This window comes from Anastrepha obliqua, chromosome 4 (assembly GCF_027943255.1).
Source record: "Anastrepha obliqua isolate idAnaObli1 chromosome 4, idAnaObli1_1.0, whole genome shotgun sequence".
In the NCBI taxonomy this organism is placed as follows: Eukaryota; Metazoa; Arthropoda; class Insecta; order Diptera; family Tephritidae; genus Anastrepha; species Anastrepha obliqua.
In genome coordinates this window covers 124,773,464-124,793,855 of record NC_072895.1, presented here as the reverse complement: position 1 = coordinate 124,793,855, position 20,392 = coordinate 124,773,464, and the positions used below count along the sequence as shown (strand labels likewise).

Here is a 20,392-nt window from a genome sequence, read left to right as displayed (position 1 = left end):
ACCCTTTATATTTTTTCTGGGTCATAAATGGTGTGTGGAAATAGCGAGTTCTAGCGAAAAAAATGATAATTAAACTGGATTAATTTGAGAATTAAATTTACCATAACCCCGAATCGCACAGACGCTTTTCAAGTTTATTTCCCGCCAGATCTAAGCATTCGGAATTCGGAGAGAACGTAACGGCTGTTTGAATAATGTCAAAGGCAAAAGTAAACGACTGACCTTCTCTTTTTTGACGATTGAAGATTAATTAATAATGAGTAAGCATTCTAGGAAGGAAACGAGTCAGATAAACGTAAGGAGCGGAAAGCGTATTTAAGAAAACATTTTGAATCCTAGGGACGGAACCGACGCCAAATGAAGGTTCTAAGTAGACTTGATAGCTACATACAGGGTGAACGATATGAAGTGTTACCAACTTCACACTGCTTGTATCTGTTTTACAGACATGACATCAACATCAAAATTGTTCTAATGACAGTTCAATATATTGTTTATAAGAAATCAAAAGCATTTGCGTCTCAGTTTTGTTGAATTTTTTTTTCTGTGATGGAATTCAAACGTTATAATGTGATTACGTTATATTTGGCTGGAAAATCACAACCAACCATTGTTCGTGAGCGCAGTCACCTCAAAGTGAATACAATGTTTGTGTATCGCACTATAAAACGTTACAATGATACTGGTAGCATTGCAAAACGCTATGGAGGTGGACCAAAAAAAAACCGCAGCAACGCCCGAAATGGTTCGGAAAGTGAAGGCTCGACTCGAACGAAATCCACGTCGAAGTGGAAGAAAAATGGCCAAAGAATTGAAAATATCGCAAGACAGCATTCGACGCATATTGGAAAATGATCTCAAGGTCAAGGCTTATAAGTTCCAAAAAGCACACGATCTTTCACCCCAGCAAAAAAAGTTCGGTGCGAAAGAGCAAAGGAGTTGTTGCGCTTGCACGAACGTGGCGAATTTCCTAACATTGTGTTTTCTGATGAAAAAAATTTCCCAATTGAGCAGTTTATAAACACTCAAAACGATCGTGTTTACTTGACCGAACGCTCATACGAGAATTTGAGCCCGCGTATGGCCACTCCAAGCAATTTCCCATCGCAAGTAATGGTTTGGGCCGCAGTGACCGCTGATGGACGCTCTCCAATCGTTTTTATCGAGCCTGGTGTCAAAGTGAATGCGACTTATTATCGGGAAAATGTTTTAGAAGCTGATTTAGAGCCGTGGACACGCAGCCATTTCGGTCGTAGACCATGGACGTTCCAACAGGACTCGGCACCGTCTCATAAAGCTCGTGTGAACGAAGAATGGTTAAAAAATCATGTTCCACACTTCATTTCGTCCACACAATGGCTTTCGAATTCGCCAGACGCAAATCCGATGGACTATTCCATCTGGTCCATTTTGAAGATGCATGGATGCGCTGAAAAAAGTGATTATACGAGAATGGGCCAAAATACCTCAAGATCACGTTCGTGCAGCATGCAACTCATTTTTTGACCGTTTGAAGGCTATAGTCAAGGCAAAAGGTGGTCATATCGAGCTAAAGTGAATATATGTTAAAAGTGTAATCGTTTTTGAACAATTTTGTCTTTGAAATCAATAAAAACTAATTTCACACAAAAAAGTTATGGTGTTTTGAATAGGTAACACTTCATATCGTTCACCCTGTATGTGGAATAGCTGATAAAAAAAATTTGATTCGAATTAAACATTCTGCATGTTTTTAGTTAGAAACGCTAGTTTCATATGTTGTATTTTGCAGGTTTTTCGTGTTATTTGCTTATATCTCCAATGTGGCTACTGAATATTTCCGCCGTAGCCTTTTCGGGGCGCAACTCAAGGATGATATAATAGATTACCAGGTTTGGCCTTCAGCTTTGGTAAAAGACGAATTCTATCCGCGCTCAATTCACATATATTCATACACTTGCCCAATGAGTCGTTATCCAGACGGCAATGAAGCGTTATGAGCGGGGACTGTGTTGATTCTTTCGTATATCACCAATGTATACAAACCGTTGTCATGACCCGGTTACGTCAGTCAATCAGCTAATGCCTTCAATTCGCGGATATTGGCTACACCTTCTGAATTTGTTTCACCATGAGAACAGTTGGGGATTTATCACTTGGAGAACGAAAGGGTAGAACGAACATCTCAGCCACATAGTTGTGTTGTGAGGGTATTTGGGCAGTCGCAAAAAGAGAATACTGCGAAGAAAGCGCCGTGTAATTTTTGCAAAATCCAGTATATATCATTAAGAGCAATACAACATGTAACATTCGAAGACCTAATCACTTGTAATAGTTGCGCAGAAATGCAATAAAATTCTATTGGGGAACATTTGCTCAAAATACAGGACTTGTCTCTGTTTTTTAAAACAGGATGAGGGTTAAAGCTGATAATTCTACCAAATACTGCATTAATAATTGTAAATAACGTTTTAAATATAATTTATATTAAATAAAAAATAAGTATGCAAATTCGTGCGTTGTGGGCAGTGATTCTCACTCGAGCTAGACTTTGTGACACCTACTGAATCAGTCTCCGCTTCACACACATGTTTCTATAAGCATTTTTAACGATTCTAGGCACTACTTACATATGTAAATAGTTTTTTTCCGCAGAGCCAAAATTTTATCTTCTCAATTTCGGTTAATTTAATAAAATTGGACATATCGTATTTCGCACAGAACTCAAAAACTGCATGATTTGAAAGGACAAATATCGAATGTATTTTTAAGAAAAGCTGCTGGGATTTTTATCTCCGTAACTGTAGGTATATGCAACCCGTTAAATACAAGCTGCGCGGATTTCTTTGTGTGTAACTGTTTGTATATACAAGTATAACAGAAACAGCATTTTTCTTAGTCATACTGTAAGATGGAGTAGGTACGAAAGCCCCAAAAACATTTGTGAATCGGTCTCAATGGCATATACATACATATGTACATGTGCATACGTTCATATATTCGTATACAGAAATCTGCAGCAGCAATTAAAATTATTTGATTCGTTCCTACCAGCTGTGTGAGATAAGTGTTTCAAAATCTGTATTGCTGAAATTTTTAGTTTATCCTTGAAGACTTTAGTTATTAATAAAATACACATTTTCGCTTAAACCAATTCTCTTAAGTTTTGCTAATTAATCTGCATCATTATTATCTGCATGTGGTTATGATGAATGAGCATCTCTCTCCTTTTGATTTCCGCCGGAATCGCCTGAACCACTTTGGATAAGTTTAACGAAAAATACTAGTAATTTTTAAAATATGCAAAAGTACAAACAAAGTTTGGAGAAAATGTGTTTTAAATAGCCGAACAAGTAAAATCATTAATCATTTGTAATTAAATAAACCTTACATTTTATGTGTATACATGTTTACACACATATATATATGTATACATACATATGTATGTTTATGTGTGGAATTAAAGTATTTCATTACGAAATACATACAAGTGTACAGGTGTATTTTTCTGCCCCTTTATCGAAAATAATTTCATATGGTTTAATAAAGTTTTATATTTCAAGAAACTCCGAGCAGAAGTGTAACAGAAAGTACAACAAAATGTGTACGTACATACATGGATAGCCCAAATGCATGTGTAATTGTATTCTCTTGTAAAAGTAATTTGCTTAAAAAGTGCCGAAATACATGCAATCATACGAGTGCAAACATATGAGTTCATTTACACTATTCAAAAACAAAACAAAAAAAAACACTATTCGACAAAAATCTGTTACTACGAGTACATTAATTTTGCGGCCATTTAAAATGCTTGCTCATTTTTTATCAATGTTTTTTTTATTTCAAAAATATTTTCAGTTCCTTACTTCACATTATTTTTGCTTGTAAGAGCCTAACGGAATCAAGATATACACATATAGGCGTTTATATACCAAAATATTCAGAGTTATGAGAGACATCGATTTGAACCATGTTTGTTTGTCTGTCCGTGCACACGAAAATTGGACAAAAGTTGCCCTTGGCCCAAAATAGCTTGTTATTGAAAATCAATAAAATCAGGCACTAACCATGCCCACCTTACATGTGAATCAATAGTTGAAAAAAACCGAAAATTTATTAATTCTAAAACTAACAAGGAAAATGCACAGGAAGTTAGTACAGGTAATGATTTTACTTTTACAAAAAGGAATACGACTACAACGTTCCCTACGGCGGTTCTACGTTACTGGAACGACCCGGATTAATATCCGGCCAAGGACTGTCACTCCACCAGCATTCCCATGTACGGGGAATATTTATGATGCTACAACAACAACAACAACATTACAAAAAATAGAAAATTTCCAAGTTAATAAAGAAATACGGAAATGTTTTAGTACTCTATTGAAATACCTTTGATATATAAAATTTGACGCCAAGACGAACAAAAATTAATGAGGAAATCATTGGTATACCATTTCAAAATATAACTTTGCATATTTTACTGCAAAGTGTATTAAACCAAGTGAAATTAATATTTGACTTACGATTATTTGGCAATGAAAATGTTAAAATGTTTGTTCATATATCTGTTTACATTAACCCGCTTTTGGCTGGCTCTTGCTTATGAATGGTCCGATGAACTACATGAGCTAAGTATATATTATATGTATATGAAGGCGTTTTGGCTTAGGGAATTAAAACCCAACGCCTTCACTTGTTGTGGCAAGTGCTGTTGACGATGGATCTCCAGGAAAGGTCTTGTAAGCTCTGTCAAAGCGGACACATCCTTATTTGTTTAAAAATTTCATCCATTACAAAAACATTACAGCAAAAGGATTTCGGTTCGATTGAATGAAGATTTTTATAAATGTAAATTTAAAGTTTCTATTGGCAAACGAGTTAATGCATAATGACAAAACTATTTCGAAAGAAAATATGGCTATTGATTTTACTCTCTTTAATACACTTTTTATTGTAAAGCCATGTGCTTTATAAATAAATAAATTTTTGAGTTGAAACAATTTTCGAGATATAATGGAAAACTAAAACTAAAAAATATGTATATTCAAAAAGAATGGGAAATAAAAAAAATTTCTCAAATAAAATTACAGTAATATTCTTCCGAAATTAGATGTGTTTTTAAATTGTTGCACCTGTTAAGTTTAACGGGTTTTTATATCTAACTTAATGTATTTATGCCGATAAGTTTCATTCAATGTTATCAGCTTACACATACTCAATAAGACTGAGAAATTTGCATTCAATAAAACATAAACTTAGTAAATTCTTCTGATTAATTTGAGTACGAGTACATACTTATGCACAGTATAGTACTTATATGTATGTGTGTGTAATGGGCGAAAAAATAATGGTAGTTGCGCGAAGGCGAAGGCTAAGTCAAAGGAAACAAACTTGAAAAAACTAAACATTAGATCGAGCAACAAAAATAAAAATTAGAGTACGATATAATTTTCTAAATTTGTCATATTATTGCTGATGCGGATGCAGCAAAATGAACTGGTGGAGCAAAATTGCAATGTTGACTTATTTTATCACTTACGACACTGTTGTTAATTGATTAAGTAGTGAAGCCAAATGGCTAAATGAAAGCATCTACATACATATGGTACATACATTTATGTACAGAGAAAAATTTAAATATATTTAACATTCACTTGTGTTATAACTCACTTGATACATATATATAATATATATATGTATATACTATATGCAAGTATTGGATGTTTTCAAATTTTGTGAATATTTAAATATTACATTTACACTCGCGCAAAAATTTTACCACTAATTATAATATTCAGCACTTAAAACAATGGCACACGATCAAAACAACCCGGCAAGTTGTCATAACATGCATACATACGTACGATTATGTATTACATGAACGCGGGATCTGCTATACGAGAAAATAATCAAAAACAGCAGCAGCCGTAACCAAACAAACCAGTGCCAACGACTCCACTACACGTTTTGAAACAAATTTTGTCTTTTGCGCCACTCGAAGTCAAAGCGCGAACACACACATATGCACAATCTAAACGAAGGTATAGATATGAATAAATATGTGTCTCTACTGGATATTGTTAATAGCATGTAAAAAAATCTTAACGCACAAGCTAATTTGAGTTGGGAAAATAATATAATATAATATAGGTCGCATCTGAATGACAGACAGATTCAGTGAAATTGTTCGCTACAGCTTGCGAATAAAGCGTACAATTTGCATTTCTCATTTCCATTCATTTTATGTATATGCCCTCACCTTGAACATTATCAGCAAATTTTATTTTATGGTTTCAATATACTTACGACGGGTACTCCGATGCAATTATTTCAATTTTGTGGAGAGCTTAGATCTGTTAAATACCAGAGTTAGCCGATAAACGATTTTTGGTATTTTCTACAAATTTTCCACAATTCCAAAATTCCATAATCTGTTTTGACTGTTTCTCCTTCCGGAATGAATTTAGCATACGTCACTTCCATTGCTGGCCGAGGGCGAAAGTTTTCATGCGGCAGCGGGAATCGAGTCAATGATATTTTGGCAGCATGTCTTGCACAAATACACTTGGCTATTACAGTCGTGCCATTTTCGGATTACTTTAGGTCTAAAGTGCTTTTAGCATTGAGCTTTTCGAATAAGCTTCAGCAATAGCGTATGAGTTCTGTGTGACCTTTCGGTTAGTGTTGGGTTTGATGCCCTCTGAAGACATGAAACAGCAAATGATAGCAGCATTTATTTTTTAATATCTTTCGCCAATCTGCAGGCAATGTGTCCAATATTGATAAATAAATCCTATTAATGTTCGGAGCCGGCATTGCATTTTGGTATAAGAGAAAGTAAGCTTGAAGTGACTCAAAAATCGCGTTGATTTTTGACAATTTTTTTGTAGGTATTTGTAGGTGAATGAACTATATTTTTATTAAAAAAAAAATTATTAAAGTAAATAAAAACAAATAAATTGGTGAAACTTGTTAGTAAGCCCCTGTGCTATAGTTAAATGACGCACTGTTTATATCTGTCTTTATGAAGCTTTGCTAATGCTTGAAACAATTTCTGTAACTACAGCTTAGAGAAAAAATGTTTATTATACGCTTATGTACTTACATATTATAGTATATGAGATTAATATAAGCATGGTCACGTTATCATGCAAAAGCAAGCAGGTAATAAATAATGCATACAACAGTTGCAGTTCATGAGGCTCTCACTAGGAAAGCGATCACTATACGCTAAACTTTCAACTGAGTCAAATCTAATTTAAAATGATAAAAGTAAATAGTATTTACATACATACAAACGAGTATTTACATACATACAAATGATCATAAATACTCGTACGAAGGGGACGAGGCGATTTGTATTGGAGAAAAAGGACTCTGGAAGAACTGATACATACATATTTGTATTCTTTGGCTTCTGCCTTGCATAAATATAAATACATTTTGTTTAATCTGAATGATTTAATTGAGTATTCGAAAAAAATGTCTTGTGTTTTGCGTCTGACGCATTGGTTTTAGCAGATAAACAATAAACACGTAACCAATTACAATTCATATATATTATTACCTGTAATAAATGTTTTTTTGCTCTAAACCTTGCAACGCGAATTACACACTTTAAATTATGTGCGTGTTTTAATGCATCGTACATATGTACATACGTATGTATTTAAAATCCCATACATAAATATGAAGGCATGAAAGCAAGGGTTTAACGGATCCTAGAGTGGTTAGCTTTTATAGCAAGAATTTCTAGAGCTGTAGTGGTAATGACGATCGCCATTGACTGAAAATTTTGCAAAATATCGATAAATAAGCTTGCAAATTCTTGAGAAGATTGAATAAGAAGAATATAATAATATTTATTATATTATCATTTATTTTAAGACTTTCGCCAAAATGTTTCGGAAAAATATTAAATTTCAAAATATATACGTGAGCTGGTCCGATTTGAAAATACCTCCAAAATTGACCTGCTCCAACAACAAGAACAACTTTCAAAATCGAGTGATTTTTATAAAGAACAATAGTTTTTCCGAAAAATCCCCTGAGAGGATAGAGGAGTTTAAGCTGAAAAGGTCTGCTAAAAAATATTTAAAAATTGTATCACAGGAATAAAAAAAATGAAATACTTTCACGGCGACCCACCTAATGTTTTTTTTTCTAATACTTACAATTCATTTAAAACCTTTTACAAATGTTTTAATTTATTTAACAACTGACATTGATTTAAGTATTAAAGGTATATTTCCTGTATATTTTCCTTTTTAGTAAGCAAATTTTACATTTTATAGGTAGCTCTTAGATGAGCTGGATCGGTGTTTTCCTTTTCTACCTTAAAAAGACACGCAATGGTGTCATGAGAGTAGATGCCGGTTTGAATTTGATTTTGTACTCCGCAGTTGGATTCCATAAGTCCAGATTTACGGTTTAACACCCAATACATGTTTCGAAATATGAGTCCTAAAGCTTTCCTTCTGGAGAGGAATGCTTAGGTATTTGGCAGTATCACTTGCGGTACTGAGGTAAGATTTAAGTTGATTTGTGAGCAGGTAGTTCGCTTTGTGACAAAGCTTACATGGGAAGATTTATTTTCTCCACTTTCAAACGCCGGCTCCGGAGTCATTTAGAGATTTTATTTATGTTGTCGGGATGCTGCTGTCGTCATAATACCAGTGTCATTAGCAAAAGTATTAATGTAAATCTTCACAAAATACTTTGGCGAAGGTCTTAAAATGTAATAAATTTTATAGTTTCGATGGAAAAACAGTGTAATTTTTTTATTGTTTGGAGTGAAATGCACCCTAATATGCATACAAAAATCATCAGATTCCTTTGAAAGTGCTGTAACTTATGTATATTATAATTAAAAAAAGCGGTTTAGTATTTCTCAGTATATATTGTACTAAATGCAAATATGGCTCGTTTGCTGGAAGAATGTCATAACTCACGAGAACACAAGTTCAGTTTCAAATTTAGCTATTTAACTACTATTGGTCCCTAAGTAAAGGTAAATACACACTTTAATATAATGAGGTGCTGTTTATAGATATCGCCACGAATTTTGTTCACAAATGGCTTGACATTCTTTCAGCAAACGAGCCACGTGATTTCAGAGAGAACAGTTACTTGGTTTGCTTGATAACATTACGAATTATTCAAATAATTTTTTGTGAAAACATATTGTCATTTATCAAGATCTATGTATGTATAAGAATAATGCATAAATGTATGTACATATACATTTGATTAAGTACTTATCTATATGTATATATATACATATATATCAATGCATAATACGATTAACCGCAGCCCAATGCAGCAACATTTTCTATAGCCTGTGGTTATGAGTAATTCAAAGTAAGATTAAAAGAATGATCCCAACTCCATACACTTCCAAGATATCTTTATAGTACTTGGTGCGAATAAAATGTCATATTTCCTACTAAGTAATATTCCTACATTTGTTGTTTATTACTATTTTTTTTAAACCAAGTGCGCGATCATAAAGATTAACATATTTTTACGGCACGTTTTCTTATTTCTAATAACAGAAAATTTGCGCGTGTGTATGTATGTTTATTGTACTTGTACTCGCATGTGAATTGGAGACACTTGTGCATGCCTATGCTTATCACAAACAAATCAACCTATCTGACTTTAGAAGATTTACGTCCTTTTTCCAACTATTCAACTGTAAATTACATATGTATACTATAAGTATATTGTCTTTCAACTTTTATTTAGGTCGTTTCCGGGCAATGGTATTGAATGTTGCGCAAGTCTTCTATTTTCATTGCAGAATATGACAGCTTGAAATTGGATATTATACAAAATTGTTCAAATATACACACATATGCATGCATGTGATTTCAAATAATCCAAGAGGAATTATAAATTGGGCTGGTAAACACAACATTGTTGCAAATTGAACTGAAATTAAAAAAAAAAAAATATTTTGCCAAATAATTTTTAGTTGATTATCCAAGCTTAGATACCATTTAAAATACACCTTTTTGTTTAAAGTAAAATAATTTTAAAATGAGTTATACCGATTTGTTGATTTTATTTTTTAATGAATTAACGTTATAGTAGGCCTCTTTTTCCCCCAAGACTTAGCAAGTGGCGAATAGATGAAGCAAATGAGCATATTTCGGCAACGCGGGAAGAGAGCTGCTTTAAATTACATGTGCTGGTAAGGCAATGCGGCCTAATGAGCTATAACCAAGGCGCATTCATTGAAGGTGGTGGCACTAGACCAACAACAATGTTTTGTACGTTTAATTGTCAAAGCAAAGTATTGGCAAAGTAGAAAACAAAGACTGAATCTTTTTTCATTCTAGACTGACAGCCACATGGACAGCCAACGACGAAAGAAAAAAAAAAACAAATCAGCTGATTTACCGATACCATCTTTAATAGATTCACCTTGGCTATAGCCAAGAATGATAGAATACCGATTGCGTCTTCCGAAATCGTCGTGTCGTGAGAGCGGATGAATAAACAAGCAAAAGTAAGGGGAATTACTTGTTTGTGAAGAAGAAGAGTGGGCGAAAACAATGGAAACAACCAAACACAAGAAATTATACAGACCCCCACATACTTTTTTCCACGGCGTTTCCGCATAAAAACGCAAACTGAATTTGGAGGCTTTATATTAATGTGTGTTTTCACAATGTAACAAACGGCACTCGTTTTCATTAGTTGGATTAGTTTAAATCTCATAAATCACAATATTACCAAGCCAGTCACTGAATTTTCACAAGCATGTAGTTTTTGCTACTTCTTGTGTGTTTTGTATTGCGAACTGAGCTGACATCAGACTTGTCAAAATCGCGAAAACTAAAGTAACTGTTTTTTAACGGCGCTACCTAAGATACCCTATTCGCCTTGAGCTATAGCCATACTCGCTATCGGGGAATCTTACTCGATAATTTTGTTGTTGCTTTCGCATGCAATTTTTTCATCAAGTTAATCGAGCATAGAGATAGCGAGCGGGGAAATGGCGAAGAGAAGAGGCCTAGTATAAGGTAGAAATAAAGGCGAATCTATACAAGGTGGTGGCTCTAAAGCAACAACAAAATTTACATGGGCTTTGTTCTTGCAATTTGTTATGCCAAAATGTCAATCAGAGTGTAACCAAACAAACAAAGTAGTAATAAAGTCGCAAAGGATTCAAAATACTAAATCGCAAGAAATAAATCAGCTGCTCTAGTAATAAAACCTTATATGAAATCGCCTTGGTAGAAATTTTAGATATTAAAAAACTGTTTGTTTTGTTTCATAACTGTTATCAGAAAAAGGGGCTTATAATTTCTTTCCTTGTTTCATTCGCTTCTCAATAATATATTTCAAAATGTCATCATGCTCGTTATAAAGGTTTCTGAGAAATTTGTAATGAAAGGTTATATTTATATACATATGCATACGTATATATATTTATATACGCGAGTTACTCGCTTAAAAACGATGCAATATTCTTTTTATTTTTTAATGTACTTTGGATTTTTTAAAAAAGAAGGTCATGCTCGGAAATATTTTATATGGAAAAAAATGCAAAAATAATTGAAACTTAAAGCGATTTTTGAGCTACTTCTACTACTAAATACTTACACACTATTATACTAAAATTATTAATAGGCGATTTAACTGCATACCCAGAAGTTTTGTAAAGTTTCTAATTAAAAAGTTGAAAATGCGATGGAAATTTCTTTTTAAATTTGCTACATATTTGTGAATTGATTTATAAGGCTTATAAAACATCAACGAAAACAATTTAGCATGGAAAATATTGCGAATATTGTAAAAAGAAAAAAATACTTAAGTATGTGAGCACAAGTTTATTTACAAATACAAACATTTTGTATGTAAAAAGAGGTTGTCTGTAAAGTCGGTTTACTGATGATAGCTTAACGTGACAACGTCATAAGAAAATACTGATGTAATGATTGCAATTTTCAAAACAAAATTTTAATTTTATTTGTGAATTTATATACATATGCGCATATACATACATATATATGCTCACTCAAGAAGGAGAGAGCCAAATGTCGAACGTTGCCGAACGCGGAGGCCGATTGTGCGTCTTTGTCGTTCGTTCCAAGCTCTCTGCAGTTCAAGCATTAGCTTACATTTGCTTGCGTACAGAATAGATTCGTACATTTGATATGTCCATATGATTTGAATGCATCTTTACATACATATATGTAGATTTGTACTTTTTGTTTGCAAATTGAGCGAAATTGCATGTATGCATGTTTATATGTATTGGCATAGGACATATATTACATATAATATGTAAATATACATATTTATATGTATATAATATTTTAAATTCTTCAAGTAAATCAAATTAATAACAATCAATAAGAAGGCATATGCAAATACAAACATGTGAATTTGTATACATATACGCATATACATACATATCTTTGCTCACTCAAGAAGGAGAAAGCCAAATGTCGACCGTTGCCGAACGCGGAAGCCGATTGTGCTCTTTGTCGTTCGTTCCGAGCTCTCTTGCAGTTCAAGCATTAGCTTACATTTGCTTGCGTACAGAATAGATTCGTACATTTGATATGCCCATATGATTTGTATGCATCTTGACATATACAATAGATTTGTTCTTTTTGTTTGCAAATTGCGCGAAATTGTATATATGCATGTTTATATGTATTGACATAGGACATACATATAATATGTAAATATACATATATATATGTATATAATATTTTAAATTCTTCAAGTAAATCAAATTAATAACAATCAATAAGAAGGCATATGCAAATACAAATATGTGAATTTGTATACATATACGCATATACATACATATCTTTGCTCACTCAAGAAGGAGAAAGCCAAATGTCGAACGTTGCCGAACGCGGAAGCCGATTGTGCGTCTTTGTCGTTCGTTCCGAGCTCTCTTGCAGTTCAAGCATTAGCTTACATTTGCTTGCGTACAGAATAGATTCGTACATTTGATATGTCCATATGATTTGTATGCATCTTTACATATACAATAGATTTGTTCTTTTTGTTTGCAAATTGCGCGAAATTGTATATATGCATGTTTATATAGGTTGTCAAAAAAGTCTTGCGGTATTTTTATTGAATTTTCAATTGTTCATAAAATTGGTTATAATAATGCGATTTAAGTCAAATATGCGCCGTTTTGTTCGATGACGAGTTCCCAACGAGATGCTAACTTCATAATGCCTCTCTTATAGAAGCTCGCTTCCCTATTGTCAAAAAACTCGGAGAGCCAATTTTCACAGGACTCTCTTGTGGACAACTTCCGACTACCAAGCTCGTTCGCCATGGACAGAAATAAGTGGTAATCACTTGGTGCGAGATCCGGACTATACGGTGGATGCAAAAGAACCTCCCATCCGAGCTCCCGGAGCTTCTGGCGCGTCACCAAAGATGTGTGTGGTCTGGCGTTGTCCTGATGGAAGACAATTCGGCCTCTGTTGATCAAAGATGGCCTCTTCTGAATGAGTGCTGCATTCAAGCGGTCCAGTTGTTGGCAGTACAGGTCCGATTTGAGCGTTTGGCCATAGGGGAGCAGCTCATAGTGGATGATTCCCTGCCAATCCCACCAAACACACAGAAGAACCTTCCTGGCCGTCAATCCAGGCTTGACCACCGTCTGGGCAGCTTCAGCGCATTTCGACCACGACCGTTTGCGCTTCACGTTGTCGTAAGTGACCCACTTTTCATCGCCAGTCACCATCCGCTTCAAAAACGGGTCGATTTTGTTGCGATTCAGAAGCGATTCGCATGCATCCATACGGGAAAAAATGTTTTTTTGCGTCAAGTCGTGTGGCACCCATACATCGAGCTTCTTTTTGAATCCAAGTTTCTTCAAATTGTTTATAACGGTTTGATGACTCATGCCCAGCTCTTGGCCGATGCTATGGCTGCTACTATGCCGGTCTCTTTCGATCAATTCAGCGATTTTATCGCAATTTTCGACGACAGGGCTTCCGGCCCGTGGCGCATCTTCGATCACCTCTGCACCAGAACGAAAATGTTGAAACCATCGTTGTGCGGTGGAAATGGAAACTGTATCGGGTCCATAAACTGCACAAATTTTATTGGCAGCATGAGATGCATTTTTGCCTTTATCGTAATAGTACTGTAAAATATGCCGTATTTTCTCTTTATTTTGCTCCATGTTTGCGATGCTATAACTCACGAACGACTAAAAGCAAACAACAATTAATCAAACACGTGTTAGCACGTGAAAAGAGCTTTCCAAAAAGTTCTAGCGTGAACCGATGCGACGAATACAACTAGAACTACGCGCTTGCAAAGACAAGCTTGCGGAAATACCGCAGGACTTTCTTGACAACCTTTATGTATTGGCATAGAACATATGTATATTATATATATATATTAGGGCGGGTCGATTTAAAAATCGCTCATTGCTCTGTGAAAATCGTATTCTAGGGATCAAAATAAGAAACTTTGCCGAAGGAACCATACCTCTAAAACGAATTCTGATGTCCCCCAATTTGGATCGAACTTTGGGTAGGGGCAAATTTTTATTATTTATTTATTATTTATTTATAATAATATCTATTTTTTCTCTTAAGAAATTTAATTAGTCAGAACATATGTAAATGAAAAAATTAATTTAAGTGAGTTATAGAAAAGAAACTAAAAAAATTATTGGTTGAAGACTTTTACTTTCAAGTCTGGACAATTTCGCACGGCTCTCTAATGTCGTCGCCATAACAGCCTCTACATTTTCCGGCATAACCCGTTTGGAAACGCTAGCTAGCAATTGAACATGTCGTTCCGTTCCTTGTATGTGTGATGGAATTTTTGGATCATTAAACGGTGGATCATTAACGGGGGTAAGATACGGATCACTAGACAGGGCTAGTGTACTGGGGCGGCAGCCCTTGGTCGGGAATAAAAACCCGAGTCATTCCGGTAACGTAGAACCGGCTGCCATGGGAATGTATCGTACGGAATGCTTCGCGTGAATGGTGGTTCAAATACGATATTTATATCATTCAAATTGATCATTTCCGTATAACTTGCGCAATTAAAGTTTATATCTGGTTTTTTATAAACTCTAAGTTGCATTGGCTCGTCAACATCGGTTCGATAGCGTAGAATTTTCTTGATGGCACAGTCGCACTTTTTTTTGCTATCATCAAACAACATTGATAATAAGATATTTTCCGAATGCGCATAATATGAATTTTCTTTAATTACTTGATTGACAATTTTGCGTAAACGAGGTTCTAGAAATCGTGACCAACCAATGCACTTCAAAAATAATGCACTGCCGTACACGACAGAGCTGTAATTCTTGATATTGAAGTACATTGGCACATAACATTTAATTATAAATTCAACCAGAATTCTTAAATTTGCATCTGGATTTTCCGTTGTCACATATAATCGCAATAATCTAGCGGCCTTGGTGAGCCACCGAGAATGTATAATTTTCCCTGGTTTGATGTTAGCCAGAGCCACCGGAACCACGCCGCTAGAAATTGCATGGGCCATGTCGTATAAGTACTTAGAATCGGTGGAAAATTCAATTTTTTCTGGAGCAGGGGGCATATTTTGCAACTCAATGGATGCCGTCCACCACCTGAATAATAATAAAATAATTAAAAATGGTTGACAATTATAATAAATGAGTGATAGCAATAACTTACCGGAAGAGTTTCACAAGTTTCGATTTGACGGCTCAGTTTTCGGGTTACCGATCTTGGTCCAGTGCTGGTTGATTTATCCAAAGCTTCAAACAAATGCCGAAACGGAAGTTCGTTGAAGTGTTCAAGGCAAACGAACCAATGCATTGGTTTTTTTAACAGCAATTCGAATCGTCGTATAATTCCACTGTGTGGGCCGTGTTTGCTGGCTCACCGTCAGTGCATATTCTAATTAATGCATCCAGTGACATATTTTTATCGTTGAAAAAAACCATTTAATTTGGTTTTTTTGTATTCAGCGGTTTCATGTTCCAGTCTTACGTAACCAATCAATTCAGAATTGGGTTCTCTCAAAATAACAAGATGAGGTTCTTTTACCATCCTAGTATGATACTTCTCATCAATTTTATCTATCGTTAAAGTATCATCTTTTCTGCCATCGAATGAAAACGCTAACAAATTGGTATCATCTAACCGTTTGCGAAGCACTTCTTGTCTGCATTTCTCTTTTTCTCTGCGAACTTTCGATTTATCCATGATGAGAGGTTTCCCATACTTATCTTTAATTTTAAAATCTTGCAAAAGAGCGGTTCCCAATGCTGATGCTACTCTGTCAGGCACACCAAATCTGTCACATACCAAGGCAAAGTTAAAACAATCGTATCTCTCCGTGTATTGTGAACTTGTGCTTCTATCCATATCTTCTTGAACCGGTGGCGGTGCGAATGTTGAATCATCGGGATCTTGGTATGTTGGCATTGATGACATAGATTGATGACATCACAAATGCATCCATTGTTAGTCTTCTCTGATTATGTTGATCGTGCATGAACTCTTTGAGGCGTTCGGAACCCAGCCGCATGCACATGGAGCAGCCTTCAAATCGCATTTACATATTCCAACGTAAAAAATTGTTTCCAGAGATTTTACATACTCTGTAAATTGTTGGGTGTTGTTTCTTCTCTTGATTTGCTCTTGATACTTGTCAAGCAATTTATTCAATTACCAATACCACTTTTATACTGTTACACTTTTTTTCAGCATTATTTCCATACCAAGTTTTTCCCAAATTCCAATCAACTTATCTTGTACTTGAATAGTGAATGATTTATGGGAAAACTTTTTTTGTTCTGTTTTAGCACGTTCGCTTAAGTAAAAATAATATCTCAAGATATCCAGATGGGTTGGGAAATTAAGATCAGTTAAATCAGTAGACACACCAAAAACAGTAACATGATGCTTGGGTATAAGACTCATTGGGTTTTCGATAGTTGATGTAGTTGCTTCATCTTGCGGTGTAGAGGATGTAGCAAAGGTCGGACATTCGCATAAAATATGTTGCAACGTCTTTTTAACCTCCTCCAAACTAGGGAGAGGTAGACAGACCGATTTTGTTCAGCTACAAACGCAATCACTTAGGTAATCTATGTGAAATCTTATATCGGCTTGACTCGACCGGTAAAAATGCACTCAATGCTTACCTCAGATTTCTTAGATATACCCCAGTGCTTACCACGTTTCGGCTATAATCCACAATATGCATACCAGCCGAGGCCAGAGATTGGCTTTGACCCGGCAGCGGAGATTCTCCTCTTACCAGATCGCGGCGACCTTGTTTTCTGCTATTTCGCAGTGGCCTGGCACCCATCACAAAGAGCATAACTGTGGAGCTGAGAGGTGTCATAACATTCCGTGGCAAGTTTGTGTGTAAAACTATGTTTGAATGAAATAAAAATAATAATAATTGATAATCGATGAGATATGAGAAAAGATGATTAATAATGCATACCTCTTTACAGTCTGTGTCAGAAAAAAAGGACCGCGATTATTCATGAAGTATAAAATATATATATTTAATTTTTTTATATGAAATTATGTGCAAAACTACAAGTCGCTATTACTCAAAAGGCCGTGTAGTCCAGATCAAATGACTACTTTTTCTGTGCAAAATTAATTACAGCTAAAAAACCATGATATTCAAACCAAAACTAGTCAGAAATTCAGTAGTAAGAATAAATCTTAAAAAACAAATGGAATTTAACCCATTAACGACCATAAATTAAAAATTCATTTATTTTTTTTAATTATAGAAAACATTATTAATTACTTAGATCTAATTCATTTTGTAGATTTAATTTAAATATTCTTTTTGATTTGGAATGGTCACTTCACTTATTATTTTTTTTTGAAATATTTTTTTATCTGAAATTAGCACTTCATTCTTTGAGTTCTTCACAACGACTTAATGCATTCACAAAACCTGTTGCGTTATATATGGTCTACGAGACGAGGTAATAAGAATGAAATGGTAATTTCAATTCTATCTGCTGTGTCTTGTGGTTGCTTAAAAAAAAAACAACACAAGCAATTTTACGATCTGCAATTGTGTCACATTTCATTGTTTTAAGGGTTGCGGTGCACTCCAGTGATACCTTAATTGTTGAAATGGTTGCAAAAAACCCGCATTTCTTAAGAAGGCCCCTACCCAAAAGTTCGACCCAAATTAGAGGACATCAGAATTCGTTTTTGAGGTATGGTTCCTCCGTCAAAGTTTCTTATTTTGATCCCTAGAATATGATTTTCACAGAGCAATGGGCGATTTTTTTGCCACCCCACAAATCGACCCGGCCTAATATAATATATAAATAATATAATATTTTAAATTCTTCAAGTAAATCAAATTAATAACAATCAATAAGAAAGCATATGCAAATACAAATATGTGAATTTGTATACATATGCGCATATACATATATATATAATATGCTCACTCAAGTAGGAGAGAGCCAAATGTCGAACGTTGCCGAATGCGGGGGCCGATTGTGCTCTTTGTCGTTCGTTCCGAGCTCTCGCTTGCAGTTCAAGCAAGGTAACGACGCATGAACAAGATAACGACGATTGAGCAAGAAAACGACACATTTTTTCGTGCTAAATCGAATTATAAGACGTTATCACGTCAAAAAATCGAACGTATCACAATAGTTTGTCGCATGAAATGTGAAGATTAAGTTATTAAAGTAATGACGTAGTCAAGCATTTGATTTCGAATCGAACAATTTCATAAGTTCATACATGCATAGATGCACACATGTATTCAATAATTTACAGAGGATTAACTTTATTAATTCCACCGCCGTACCCAAATGGTTTGATGCGTGGCTACCATTCGAAATTCGGAGAGAACGTAGGTTCGAATCTCCGTGAACCACCAAAATGAAGAAAACGTTTTTTCTAATAGCGGTCGCCTCTTGGCAGGCAATGTCAAATCTCCGAGTGTATTTCTGTCATGAAAAAGCTCTTCATAAAAAATCATTTGCCGTTCGGAATCGTATTAAATTGTAGGTCCCTCCATTTGTGAAACAACTCCAAGATGCACGCTACAAATAGGAGAAGGAGCTTGGCCAAACACCCAAAAAGGCTGTAAGCGCCAATTATATATATTTATATAACTTTATTAATTAATAAACCAGATAAGTAATTATATTTAAAAACTTCTACAGCGAAATAAAATGAAAAATTTAGATTTAATAATATTGTTGTTGTTCGGAATGAACTCCCCTTGTTGCGAGCAATTCGCCTATATGAGTATGTACATAAGTATATTATACTTTATGAAATACATAACTGAAGGAATACCCAACAAACCTTTTTGTTTGATACCAACTTGAGAAAATATGAAATAGATTTCTGGAATCTCCAACGTTAATGCTAAACAGCATATCAGAAAGCTTAAAAGGGACATTTTGAATGTTTTTTAGTTATCAAGTTGAGAAATTAGTAATTCTCCACTTGACTTCAAAGGAATTACTCCAATTGCTACAAAAGAAATAATCTTTTTTTTATTTAGATTAAAAATTAATTATATTAAATTTTTGAAATAAAGATCATTTATATAAAATAAAATTAATTCCATTACCGGCACTTAGTTGGTATGAAAACTTACACGTTAATCGAACAATACGTTTACTTAGCGAAGACGTAAAAGAACATTAAAAGCAAATAGACGAGTAGGGTATGTTCTGGGCCAAAATATGAGCCTTTTAAGCCAGGAAAATATAAGTGCTGCATGAAAGTTGTTAACGATTTCCCCAGATATCCCCCAACTTCAGCACTAGTCGATGAATAAGATTTGAGAAAATCATTAATATGAAATGACAAAGTATGCTGAAACTCAATTCGCGAACTTTAGACCTATCAAATGTTGGATATTTTTTTTGTGTTTGCTAGGTAAAAAGAAAAATAGATACGCAATCGAAACAAATCTGAATAATGTACATTTGTATACTAATACGTACAATATTATATTTAATATGGGGAATACCTTTAATTTCTTTACATTGACAGCCTTCATGGCGTTGCACTTTTATTCGCGTGCAAAAATGTAAAATTTAAAAATTTAACATTGTATGTGTATATGTATGTATGCATAGAAATAATGTACAGTAATTTTAGCCACGAATAAACACTTCACTACTTTAATTGTGTAACGCAAAATTAATAAAAGAAGAGTTCAACAAAACAAGTCTGAAATATGAGTACACTCGTAGGTATACTATATGTATATGTATGTACCTACATATAGACTAGGCAGTTTATGATTATATTAAATTATTGAGTAATTCAGTATTCAATTAAATACTATTACATGCACAAATATTCATTGTAAAAACTCTACGTTAATGAGAAACGATTATTTAAAGGGAATTGATTTTATGAATCAGAGAATCAGAAAG

General features: G+C 34.4%; 1 protein-coding gene across 4 annotated transcripts in view; it reads right to left on the bottom strand.

Moving 5' to 3' along the window:
- Positions 1 to 20,392, bottom strand: part of LOC129244830 (protein 5NUC-like) — a 30,304-nt gene that overhangs the window by 9,795 nt on the left and 117 nt on the right. Inside the window, exon 1 of one of the 4 annotated variants that reach the window (XM_054882708.1) lies at positions 5,847 to 5,958. The exons of 1 other annotated variant lie outside the window; for it this stretch is intronic. The gene's annotated coding sequence lies outside the window, so the exon portion shown is untranslated. Of the gene's footprint in view, positions 1 to 5,652; positions 5,959 to 20,392 lie in introns of those variants that run through there. 2 more of the 4 variants (XM_054882706.1, XM_054882707.1) reach the window with 2 other exon arrangements.